At 37.2% G+C, this 13,093-nt stretch overlaps 1 pseudogene; it reads left to right on the forward strand.

The window, feature by feature from the left end:
- The first annotated feature begins 1,797 nt into the window (after positions 1-1,797).
- On the forward strand, positions 1,798-2,717 carry LOC149235640 (putative pentatricopeptide repeat-containing protein At1g26500; annotated as a pseudogene).
- The last annotated feature ends 10,376 nt before the right edge of the window (positions 2,718-13,093 follow it).

Here is a 13,093-nt window from a genome sequence, read left to right on the forward strand (position 1 = left end):
TCTATTATGGCATTTTATGTTAAGAAGTTCTTGAAAGTTGTTGATAGTTTCATTCTTTATCTAGACTACCCACAACAACATTTGCCATATGGCCATAGGATTCCCCTTCCATTTGTGATTACATTGTCACAGTGATGAGTTGAGACAGATCACCAAATTCAATGAGAGGAAAATATTAATTATCATTGGTCATGGAAGCTGCAATAGTGATGTCCATTGCTTTGGAAAATGGAGGAGTAAGTTCTTTTTAAATAGTAATGTCAAACCAGTGCTCAATAGAGGGAAGTGTCTATATTGTGATGGAAAAATTAGTGACATGGATTAATAATAATAGATGCATGCTTATATTTTCTTTTTTTTAACACACCAAGTAATACAACTGCATTACTAATGGTCATGTTGGGCATGGATGTGATGAAAGATTTGGGTTTGGGTGCATTAGTAATGTGTTGCGCACATTGGGCATGGATGAAATGAATTTTAATGTCCATTTTATTGCTAAAACTCGTTCATCTTTTGGAGAGGTTTGCATCTTGTTTTTTCATGTTCTTTATTTGTATGCTAGGTAACTGACCTCAACCAAGTAATGATCAATCATTGTCAAAATATTGGGTATCCATAGGAACTCAAGATTTGACTATTACTCAAGGAAATCCATGTTCTTAAAGGGGTGGTTCTCCATGTTCAAATAATGTCAAGAGAAAAGTGAACTTGCATCTTATCTAGATCAAGAATGTGCTAAGACCACAATATTTTGTCAATTTTCTTATGGATATTATACAATAGTTGGTGTAAGTTTTCAAAAGTCCATCTCGAAATCTAGAGTTTGGGGCCAATAACAACTTCGAGGACAAAATGTGGTGCCTTACTAATAGAATTAGAGTTTCAAATTGTTCCTTACTTCTCAAATTCTTATGCTATAAAGCTCACTGTGGTTATTTGTTTTCAGATTTCCATACGTTTCTGTTAGAAAATACATTTCGGCTTCTTTACAATCTGATACAATTAATAAGGGCATAAGGTATTTTTTATTTGTTTTATATATGTATATATGTATTTTTCTTGTGACAGAATAACCTTGTTTCCTTCTTATGATGTTGCCACTTTGTAGACTAGACTATTGAAATGCATGGATGTGAATAGAATTTTCATATTATTACAATTTATCAAAATAATTAGTTCGAAATATTAAATTTAATAGTTTGTTCCCACCCATGGGGTGAGATAGGTAATTATGTTCGTGTACAACAAATAAACACAAAACTAGCTCAATGGGACTATATTGTAACCAATGTTATACAAAGTAGGAGTGCAAAAGAAACTCCTAAATCTATGTCGACGTTTAATTCCATGGCTGACAATGATTCATCCTTCTAATCAAATTTCAATTGGAGTTAATGTTGAAGCTTCTTGACCATAATCAAATATAAATTAGAGTCCCCACTAGAAGTTTATTATTATTTAGATTTTTTCCATTATTGATGTAATGTCGAGGTGTTTTTATGAGGCCAAATGTTTAATTCTGGATGTATTTGGGTATTGTTTTGATGTCGGTTACTTGTAGCATTTCAATAAATTTAATAGTGTCTATGGTTTATTTGGAATTTGGTATAAAAACTAGCAAAGGAAGCCCAAATGTTGTTTGAAAGAATGAGGGGAAGATTTTGTCCCAATGAAAATACTTATACCATACTTATATCAGGATGGTGCGAGGCAAAGAATCTGATAGAGGTAGGCAAACTCTGGAATGAGATGGTTGATAAAGGATTCAAACCTGATCTTGTCACCCACAACATTATGTTGGGGGGTCTCTTTAAGGGTTGAAAGAAGGAGGAGGCTCTAAAGCTCTTCTAATTAATGAAAAAAATGGTCCTTATCCTAATTCTAAAAGCTACACTATTTTTATTCGTGCCCTTTCCAAATTACAGAGGATAGAGGAAGCCTCAAAATTCTTTGCTGAAATGCAGGAACATGGCTCCCCACTTGATGCTATTGTTTACATCTATTTAAGAATTGGTTATGGAACTAAGAAAAATATGGATAAAGTTTATGGGTTATTACAGGAGATGAAAGAGAAAGGGATTCGTCATGACTATTGGACTTCCAATGTTCTAATCAAAGTGATGATGGTTCTGCACAAACCAGATGAAGCCACTAAACTTTTTGAGGAAATGAGCCAATGTGGGTTTCAACCTACCATTCACACCTACAACATGATGATGAAATTGTATTTCCATGCAAGTAACCCTAAGATGGGCTTCACTATATGGGATCAAATGGCTTGGAATGGTTGTTCTCTTGATGTTAATTCTTACATTGTTCATTGTGGGCTAATCAAGGACGGAAGATGTGAGGAGTCTTGTTCCTATATAGAAATCATGATTGACAAAGGTATGAAGGCTCTTTGTTTTGATTACAACAAATTCCTCACTGGTTTTTCAAGAGTAGGTATACATGATATATTTTAAGAACTTTCAGCGAAGATGAATCATGCAAGGAAGTTGGATATATCATACGTGTTCCTTAGGCGCTCATCGAAAATGCAAAAAAGGTTCAAAATAAGACAGATTTTGAGTAAATGGTTCAGTCAGACATTTTCCACTAGCTCTTTGATATTAGGGGTCATGTATATGTCTTGTATTTTGTGCTATGTTGTCCCATACAAGCTAGATATTGTGAAGAAAGAGATAGACATTAAGGGAAAACCATTTTTCTAGATGATTTGATTTTACAAGTCAGTGCTTTGTTTAGGGATAAATTTGAGGATTATTATATCTTGTCAGGTAAAATGGATCTTATTCCCATGGAAATGGAGTTTCAGGTTTCAATGTACTTTTTAGCAATCGATTCATGAAATCCAACCATTGTTAGAATATCATATAAACCATATTTATATGTAGACATTTTGTTTCATTAGCAAACATTGCTATATGTAAATAGTTCTCCTTAAAATCACAACAGAGGCAAGCTTTTGATTTAAACCCAAATGGGCAGATTCTTTCTGCTGTTAACCTCAATGTAATGTTCTCATATGTAGCATGATTTTTGGATGCAATGCATCAATATTAGGGTAAATTTCTTTTGTTTTGAATCTTTTTATATTTTTTTTGTGCAATATGATAAGGAATTAGAGTTTTTGATCTTTCTACCATCGCTACCTTATTTTTTCAACTTTCCTTAGCTCTCTAGCATTGGTTGTGTAGAACAAAATGTTTGTCTATTTGCTGTTCATTGCAGGTGAAAGAGTAGGGCAACTTCATCTATGGAAAGACATGAAGGAAATTTAGTTGTTTCTAAATCGGGTTGGTATCATGAAAATAATTGGTGTGGCTAATAGGGTTTGTTTTTGGTTGGAGAAGATGATAGATGTGGATCATTGGAGAAAAAAGGTATATGGATGATCAGTTTTATAGAGGGTTATTGGCCATAGAGAGGAGATTAAGATCTTGATGATTTTGATGATGGAGAAGTGATTTTTGACACTATTCGAACTAGAGAACATGACTCAATGAAGATGTTCCTAGAAACTATATCAACATAAGGAGCACCAGTGAAGTTAGATGAATCAAAATTTATAGAGAGGTTGAGTTCGGATGCATTGATAGTTAGGTTTAAGAGCTTGAGTAGTTTTGTGACATGCAAGATATAGCTACCATCTAGCCTTATGGTTGGAACCCTTACAGAAAATGAAGCGAGTCAAGGTAAGGAGAAAATCAAATTTCGGGAAAAAATACTCAGCATCAAATTCCAACACTAAAACAATGATCATCCCTTGTTTAGGTAATTTTATAATTTAGAAAAATAGGTCTTGTCACTGGAAGTATACAAAGCGACTCAAACAACTGCAAATTAGAATGAATGTAATGTCTCCTCTGAGCCTGAGAATAATGAGTATGTGGTAAGTTGGTAAGTGATTTACCATTTTGTTATATTGGGTTTGTCATAAAATAATAATAACATAAGAATAAAATGTGCACTTACTAGAACTCCTAAAAAAATCCAATGGGGCAATGAACCAATGAGTAGGGAAGTAGGGAGTCATAAAATACTAATATTTTATTTGTTTGCAAAGGTGATTACCAAATTATTTCCTCTTCCTTTTGTCTTCTGTGACTCTATATTATTTTCCCAAGCTTATTATGGGTGGATGCGTAATCTTCATTGAAGGCTCAGGGAAGGAATTTGTTCCACCTTTGGGAAAATCATTCACATTTTGATGGTTGAGTTGTGGTTGGGTATGCTGGTGCTTAGAATGTATTGTGCCAAGGTTGAGTATGCTTCTATAGTTTCACTTCCATGAATGAATGTAGAAGCCATGATGGAGTTTATGGGTAATGACTAAGTAATAGCTGATCATATTTCCTGATTTGAACAATATAAATTCCATGGACAACCTAGATATGGGAATTGGAGAGAAAGGGGATAGCCTCTTTTCCTATTTTAGTTTTCTTCTTAGAAATTTTTGAAGACCCAATATTTCTTTCCCCTTGACTTCAAATGGAGTTCGTACTTTTCAACAAATCCCATCCTTTCCTCTCAAGAAACTAAGAAATGTTTGCAAACCATGAAAGAATGATTTATTTAACAAGTCCAAAAATAGTACACATAAAGGGAATATCTCATAATTCAATCCTTCTTGAACAACTTCTTTTAAAATGGAAAATGAAAAAAAAATTCAAAGGAATGGAATTGACATAAAAAATCATTCAAATTTCTCATTTGCATGTTTATATCCAGCTGAATTTATTTGATGAGACATTCAATTGGGGTTTGTAACTTTTTAGGAAACCCATCCATTTCTCTCAAGATTATTTGGTTGGACTAAAGAAAAATGTTGCTACATTGTGAAAGAATAATTTATATAACAAGTCACAAAATGGGAACATCAATATCTCATAATTAAGATTTGATGGGAAATCGTATTTTACAAGGGAATATTGAGAAGATTCAATTGAATCATTTGAATCTTCATCCAGTGGCATGCTATACTAATAAGACATCTAGTGAACAAGTATTATTGTTGTACATAGTGCACTTTTGTACTTTTGGGTGACTTGGTTCAAATTGACCATTCACATTTTTTATTATATTATATTGTAGACATGAGTGCTATGTTTTAGGGTCTGTAATATATTCTCGAGAAACCCTTGGGTTATAGTTAAGTGGCTTTTACCCCTTTGACATCTGTTTCTCCTATTTGAGCAATATCCACACCTATTATACTTTTCCATTTTCATCATCTTTCCCCAACGTTTTTGCCTCATGTGACTCTTATTTTACATAGGCCAACATGAACGAAGAAGCTTATGAGCCATGGAAATTACAATAATAGTTCATTCCCGTGCCTACTATTTTCTATGGACATCTTTATTTCCAAGTTTTAAGGTTTCCAAAACTGCTGAGATGCATCAGACTATTCAAACTTCCATTGCATGGAAATCATATGGTGTGGGAGAATCGTCCATAATTTCTCTCTAGATCATACCCTTCAGGTCATATTGCTTCAAGTGGATCTCTCTTATGCCTAGTATTCTCTGGAAGAAACTGTATTTCCAATTTCTGATGTTGCCAGAACTGCTCATATGCAACAAACTACTCTAACTTCCACTACATGCCAAACCTATGGTGTGGGAGAATCATCCAAAATTTGTCTCTATATAATCCTTTCATATCATCTTGCTTCCAATGGATCTCTCCCTTTTTTTCCATTAGGATATTATCACTCACAGTGTTCCACTTCCTTGAGAGTAGACAACTCAAGGGAACTTCCTGCTTAAATGCAAAGGACTCTTGACAAGGACTCTGTCAGTACTTTTCTCCATGTTCCTTAGCTATAAATTAGAATGGGTTAAACCCCTTCGAGTACAACATTATCTCTCTAGTTCTCTTTTTCATTATCCTAGAACAAAGATAAGATATTTTCATTGGTGCTTATCTTGCTTGAGTAGGTTTTAACCCCATACAGAAATTACCTGCATACGAATTCTAAAACACAGAAAATAAACAATGTGAGAGCATAACACATAAAACACATATACACAGAGATTTTCCCCTAGATCCCAAAACCAAGACCACCAGCTTGATTTTTCATTATCTTCCTTTCAATTTTACAATACATATTTATACATGTCGAAGCATCCAATACCATGGACCGAAAACCATCGCATCTGAAACCATGTGCAAAAACCATGCATAGGTCCACCCAACCTCATATAGGGTCCAATTTTTTTTTTTCACAGGGCGCTACCCCAAATCCCATAGAGGGGGGCTACCTGCCCCCTCAAACCCCCTGTGACCCCCCCGTTGCACAATCGGCGCAACGAAGAGGGGGCTACGCCCCCCCCTCTATCTCCGTGGTTAACTACGTGGGCTAGTCATGGAAAGAATATAACACAACCAAACATTCTCCCACTTGTTATTTTCTTTCCACAAGGGGCCATAGGAGAGCTTAGTCCTTTATCTAGCCCTGCAACACCCATTGTTTCTCTACACCAAGAGAACTTCTCAGAGCTCACAATTTTTTCAATGCAGCTGCAGTATTGTTCAAAGTGTCCACCTTTAACAGCGACACATTTTTGTCTTCTATCATATCCCTCACAAAGTGATACTGAACATCAATGTGCTTTGTCTTTGAATGATAAGCAAGGTTCTTCGCCAAGAAAATTGTACTTTGGCTGTCACAATCTATCCTTATTGCTCCTTGTACTAACCACATACTTGAACACAATCTTTGCAACCAAACTGCTTCCTTGCTTGCATGAGTGGCTTCCATGTATTCTGCCTTTGTAGTTGATAATGCCACTACAGATTGCTTCTTACTCATCCAACTGACTGCACCTCCAAATAGGTTAAACACATACCCACGTGTATATCTTCTCTGATCCAGATCTCTAGCCCAGTCCGCATCAATAAAGCCATGAATATCTAACATTTTGTCCAATCCTAGTATTTCTTGGTAGCACAAACCATAATCACTAGTGCCATGCAAATACATGAAAACTGCTTCACTACTATCTAATGCTCCTTCCCTGATTTTGACATAAACCTGCTCAATACTCCCGCAAGATGTACTATAGACCTAAAGGATCATCCTATACGAATTATAGGAAACCTACAGGATATAGCCGAGAGCTAATTGTCAAGTGTTGGAGGTGTTGGGAATCTTGGGAAAGGTGTGTGATGAGTGGAATGGGGTGCTAGGAGGTCTAGGAGCACTCAGTAGTCAATATCCAAGATAAAAGATGTCTAGATTCACTCAATGTATCTAGGAGAATTTCAATGAAAAATGATGAAAAACTAGTGAGGGTGATGGTGAAACAAGAGATGGCTACGGTGGATGAGGTGGAAGGTAGTTGTTGGTGATGAAGTTTGGGTCTCCTCCTGAAGTACCTTCTCTGCTTAAAACATGTGTGTCTTACAAGAACTATGCAACAAGATACATTTTCATAAACTAGAAAAGCATGAATCAATTACCTATATTATTCATGAAGAAAGTTGCTGAAGGGAATGAAAGAATGAGTCAAATCTTATTGCAGAAATGGAGATGGAAAAAGATGAAAATGAAATATGCCTTGCAACATGAACCAAATACTGAATCAAAGAACTAGAAATCTATGTTTTTGGGGTTGCTGAAGGGTCCCTTCCTCAAGTCATGGTCCCAGAGGGAAGAAGTGAGGCCGAGACACCTGTTGATAACCTTGTGGTGATCCTTTTTCTCCTTGCTAACCTACTACTTGAAAGAAGTCACAAATGGAAGCAAACTATCACACAACCAATCTAATCTATATTGCTGTAATGGAAATGCATCTGCTAAGTAAATGAACAATTGAGCTATGGATCTATACTAGCATACATGTACAATAAATAGGAGCCTTGGCTTCTAGGGTTGGGCCCTAACCCAAGAGCTCCAGCCCTTTGAGTTTACTTAGTACTCGCTCAAAACAAAACTCATTCTTATTACCAAAACAATGGACTACATTCAATAATTGTCACAAGTCTTGGAGCTCAAAAATAGAGTAGAGTTTTACAATCAAAAATCAAGTATGCAGACTAATTGTTCTTGTGGATGTGACAGGTGGATGGAAGGTGTTTGAGGATGGCTAGAAGGTTTATGAAGTTGTTGGATGGTGTGGAGGGGTCCTAGGAGTATTTTTGTGACTTCCTAGAGGTTTCCCATTAATTCGGCCTCAAAACAGGCCGTTTCAGGAAAATCTACAAGATGTACTAGAAACCTACAGGATGATCATGTATGAATTACAAGAAACCTACAAGATATAGCCAAGAGATAATTGTGAGGTGTTAGAGGTTTTGGGAAGCTTGGGAGTTGAATGGGGTGTTAGAAGGTCTAGGAGCACTCAAGAGTCAATATGCAAGATAAGAGATGGCCAGATTCACTCAATTTACGTAGGGGAATTTCAATGAAAAATGATGAAAAAATAGTGAGGGTGATGGTGAAACAAGAGATGGCTAAGGAGGGAGAAGTGAATGTGGCTAATGGTGATGAAGTCTAGGTCTCCTCCTGAAGTACTTGCTATGCATAAAACATGTGTGTCTTCCAAAAACTATGCAACAAGATACATTTTCTAAAACTAGAAAAGCATGAATGAATTGCCTATATTATGCATGAAGAAAGTTGTTGAGGGTAATGAAAGAATGAGTGAGATATTATTGCGGAAATGGAGATGGAAAAAGATGACAATGAAATATGCCTTAAAACATGAACCAAATACTGAATAAAAAACAACAAACTCCAAATCTCATACAAGAACTAGAAATCTGTGTTTTTGGGGCTGTTGAAGGGTCCCTTCCTCAAGTCATGGTCCTAGAGGGAGGAAGTGAGACCGATAAACTTGCTGAAAACCTTCTGGTGATTCGTTTTCTCCTTGCCAATCTTCTAGCTTGAAAGAAGGAAGAAATGGAAGCAAACTATCACACAACCAATCTAATCTATACTATTGTAATGGAAATGCATCTACTGAGCAAATGAACAATTAAGCTATGGATATATACTAGCATACATGTACCATAAAGAGGAGCCTTGGCTACTACGGTTGGGCCCTAACCCAAGAGCTTCAGCCCATTGAGTTAACTCAGTGCTGGCTCAAAACAAAACTCATTCTTATTACCAAAACAATGGATTACATAAAAAATTGTCACAAGTCTTGCAACTTGAAAATAGAGTAGAGTTTTACAATAAAAAATTTGAATCCTACTAAGGTCCTAGGCCTCTTACATATTCATATTCTCCCTTACCATTCATCCTTCCATCATTTTTTTCATTTTTCCACTCCATTGCTTTGATTTATGCAAACACTGTGTTTTCTACAGGATCCCCTGAAAACCTACAAGATGATCATGTAGGAATTACAGTGACCCGAAATTACTATAGGAACCAATCTGAAGGCACATGATGGATTTTTTAGGTCCATAAAATTCACCCTATGCATGATCTAACACCTCACCTCACCCACCATCATCATCCCTGCACTCACCATTCAAAACAAAAGAAATCAATTTCAATAGTTTTTGCCAGTCTTAGAAAAAAAAGGGGAAACAGAGAGGAGTAAGAGAATTATGTTAGTACCATTTTCTCTCAACACTTATACTCCTTCTTTCCATCTAGGTCACCATACTCATAGCCCTAGCCAGAAATCTGATTAAAGAATTATAAGGGAGAAGCAGCTATAGGACATCCTGTAGGAAATCCTATAGTAGCCTATCCCAAAGAATGCATATCACACCAGCAATAGGTCTTCACTAGGATCATCCAGAAGCTCCACAGCAGGAGCAACATCATATCTTCAGCCGCAAACACCTACGAAAGCAAAGAAACAATTAGCAGAAAACAAGAGGAGGAAGAAGGATGGCATGCAAAAAATATACAACGCAACACCTCTGGTCTTCGACAACTGCAGCATAGCATTGAAACCACAGGTAAGTATCCCGCTCGCTCACTCATATGCATCATATAGTCAAAAATTGTAAGCGTTATGAGATAGTTGGTTTATAAGTGAAAAGGTGGCTAGTTAACTTGGCCACATTCGTTCAGTCATCATGTGCACAATCAGGCGTCCTCTCACACGTGGCTGTAGTCAACTCAAAGAGAGAGAAGGAGTAGGACAAAAAGTGGTTAAACTATGGATCTACGAGGTGGGAGTTGATTACGAGGAGTGGGAAATGATGAGATGGTAGTGGGGACCAATAGTCCAAAACTGGAAATGTACCCTTGCTGCCAGCACACCACCTCACCTCGAATCACCATAAGACAAAATAAAACATCGTTCCCATGCATTCACGCATTTCACCTCCTCGAAAATCGCTCACTCAAGTTGCTCTCATAACCCAGGCCACCCATTAGAAGAAAAGATTCATCATTCTGCACAAGAATTCCTACAGGAGCATGCACAATAATTCCTACAGGATATAGTCTATAGGATAAATAGATGCTATCTACAGGATTGGTAGAGAAGCGTTCAGAAGGGATATCACGGGAATCGGCCATTGCAACTAGTGTAAAGAGGTAGGCTCCACAATTTCATCCCCCTTTTCAATTCAATGAACCAGGGATACTCTAAATTTGAGTGAATTTAGCAACCATGTGAAGTGAATTAAATACACAGTCAAATCTGTTTTGCTCTTGCATTTGAAAAATTGTGTCAACCCTCTCATTTTCTCCTCAAGCTTCACCAGCAAGATGACAAGAGGGTTTAATAGGAGAGAGCCCACACACATTGTGAGAATCCAACAACACCTCCAAGTGCTTGAAATCTTTACAAGGCACAACTAGATGGGGTTTTTCGAAAAATTCAGAGGGTATAATGATGAGGTGGCTCAATAATTTTCTCTCTCCCTCACTCCACACAAAATAATACATGCCACTGTTGTAGTAAGGGGCTTCACTATAGATCTCACCCCATATCTCATCAACAGGGTCACCACACTTACCCTAGGAATCCCATGGAGAAAAGAAGACAAAGGAGACAACGAGGTGGCAAAAAGAAAATTCTTTTTAGAAGGTGAAGAACCCAGTGAGGACAAAAATGGAGTAAGGAAGGAAAGTCTGCCATACCCATGGAGTGATGTAGGCTATCAACTCATCAAATATATCTCATCTGAGGGTAGATATAGTGTTGTCTATGGCTATCATTTCAGGATCCTTAAGGAATTAAGATTTGGGGTAGAAACACCACCTCACCAAAGACTTAGGATACCATATTTCTTATTGCAATCACTCATAAACTCAAGCATCAAAGTGAAGGAGGGAAATTCCCAACAATTGGCTCACCATGGGTTGATTAGGATCCTCATTGAATATTCCCTCAAAAACCTTAGAACCCCTTTAACATGGTTAGTCTTCAAAGAATTTCCAACAGAGGATGACATCAAAGCCCTCACTTATGATGTTAGTCCTACAATCAGTGAAGAGGAGGTAAAATAGGAAGAGGAAGATACAGAGCAAGATAAGAATGAGATGGATGAAGAAGGAGCTGACATAGAGGAAAATAATGAAGCTGAAGAAGAGGAGGGAGAAGAGAAGGAGGATGATGAAGAAACAAAGGAGGAAATTAAGGAGGAAAATGATAGAGATGATGAAGATCTACAAGAGGAAGAAGGAAGGAAAAACATAGAGGAAGATGGAAATAAAATAGAGGGGAAAGAACACAAGGAGGAGTAACCTAGGGTGTCTCCAAAATCCACTAAGAGAGGGGCAACAACTGACCTCACTTCTCTCAACACCCCAGTCAAAAAAAAAAAAGGAAAAATGCAAAGGGAGACCCCACTATATTTTAGAACAAGAAAGAGCACAAGAATAAAACAGGGGAAGCCAAAAACATCAACAAAAATTCCTATTGAGATTGAATATTCCCCTACACAAAAAGACAAAATGCCTTCCCTTAAGTCCCCTATCAGCTATGTAAGGAGGCCTACTACTAGATCAACTTCCTCAAAGGGTAAGGCAATCCTATAGGATCCACAACAAAATCTAGAGGAAGTAAAAAGAGTCCTACAGGATACTCTGTTGAATATACAGGAGGCACAAAAATTGGAAAGAAAGGTAGGGGAGTAGAAGGAAGCTAAAGAGGAAGACCCAGAGACAAAGGAATCCAACCCCCAACCTAACCTGGAATCCTATTACCATTTTATTGAAGGAGGTAGGGTGATACCTCAAAAATTTGACATCCCACTGTTCCTTGAGCTTGAGAAGGAGAGGGTCAGAATCCACTAATGGATGCAGATCGCCAAATCAAAGGGGGTTGAAGACATTGGGCACATGGTAGAGAAACTCAAAGAAATGGGCAGAGAGCTAAGTGGCTTAAGGGATAGAGAAGCTATAATGAGAAATCAACTTGAGAGAGAAAATGCATGGCTAAGGGGACAACTGCAGGAAAGAGAGAACCAAGTAGCATGTATGGCCAGCCTCTCCTTGGAGCCAATCCAGTGTAGGATGCCAGCTAAATCCTATTCTCTTTACCTCAAGGAACAATGGCTATAGTTTCAAATTAAGGCACTAGCACAGAGGCGAACCATGCCATTTCAGGACTATAAGTAGTTTATTGATCTTTGTGATCAAAGTACACTAGAGGATAGGGCCAAAATGGCTGAGTTTTATTTGCACAACATGGCCCTCATAGACATGAATATTTGGGACCCTAATGCCAAGCTAGGAGATCTACAACTAGCATTTGCACCTTATGTTGCAAAGGAAACGCCGTAAGGCATAGAGTGGTGAAGAATAGCATAGAGTGGTGAAGAATAGGGACATGTATAGAGTGGGGAAGAATAGCATAGAGTGGGGAATAATAGGGACATGGGAATGGACATTGTTGAAAGCAAGGGTGGATGATAATGAGTTACAATTGCAATAGTTAGTTATGTGTATTCTGGAAATGGATATTTTGTAAATAATAATTGTTTGTGAAAGAATAGCGACATGTGAATGGACATTGTTGAAAGAAAGGGTGGATGATAATGAGTTAGAGTTGAAAGTATTAGTTATGTGTATTTTGAATATGGATATTTTGTAAATAATAGTAGTGTGTGGAAAAATAGCAACATGTGAATGGACATTGTTGAAAGCTAGGGTGGATGATAA

Source organism: Pinus tabuliformis, chromosome 8, assembly GCF_031772625.1.
Source record: "Pinus tabuliformis cultivar Carrire ecotype Pingquan chromosome 8, CPIR1, whole genome shotgun sequence".
In the NCBI taxonomy this organism is placed as follows: Eukaryota; Viridiplantae; Streptophyta; class Pinopsida; order Pinales; family Pinaceae; genus Pinus; species Pinus tabuliformis.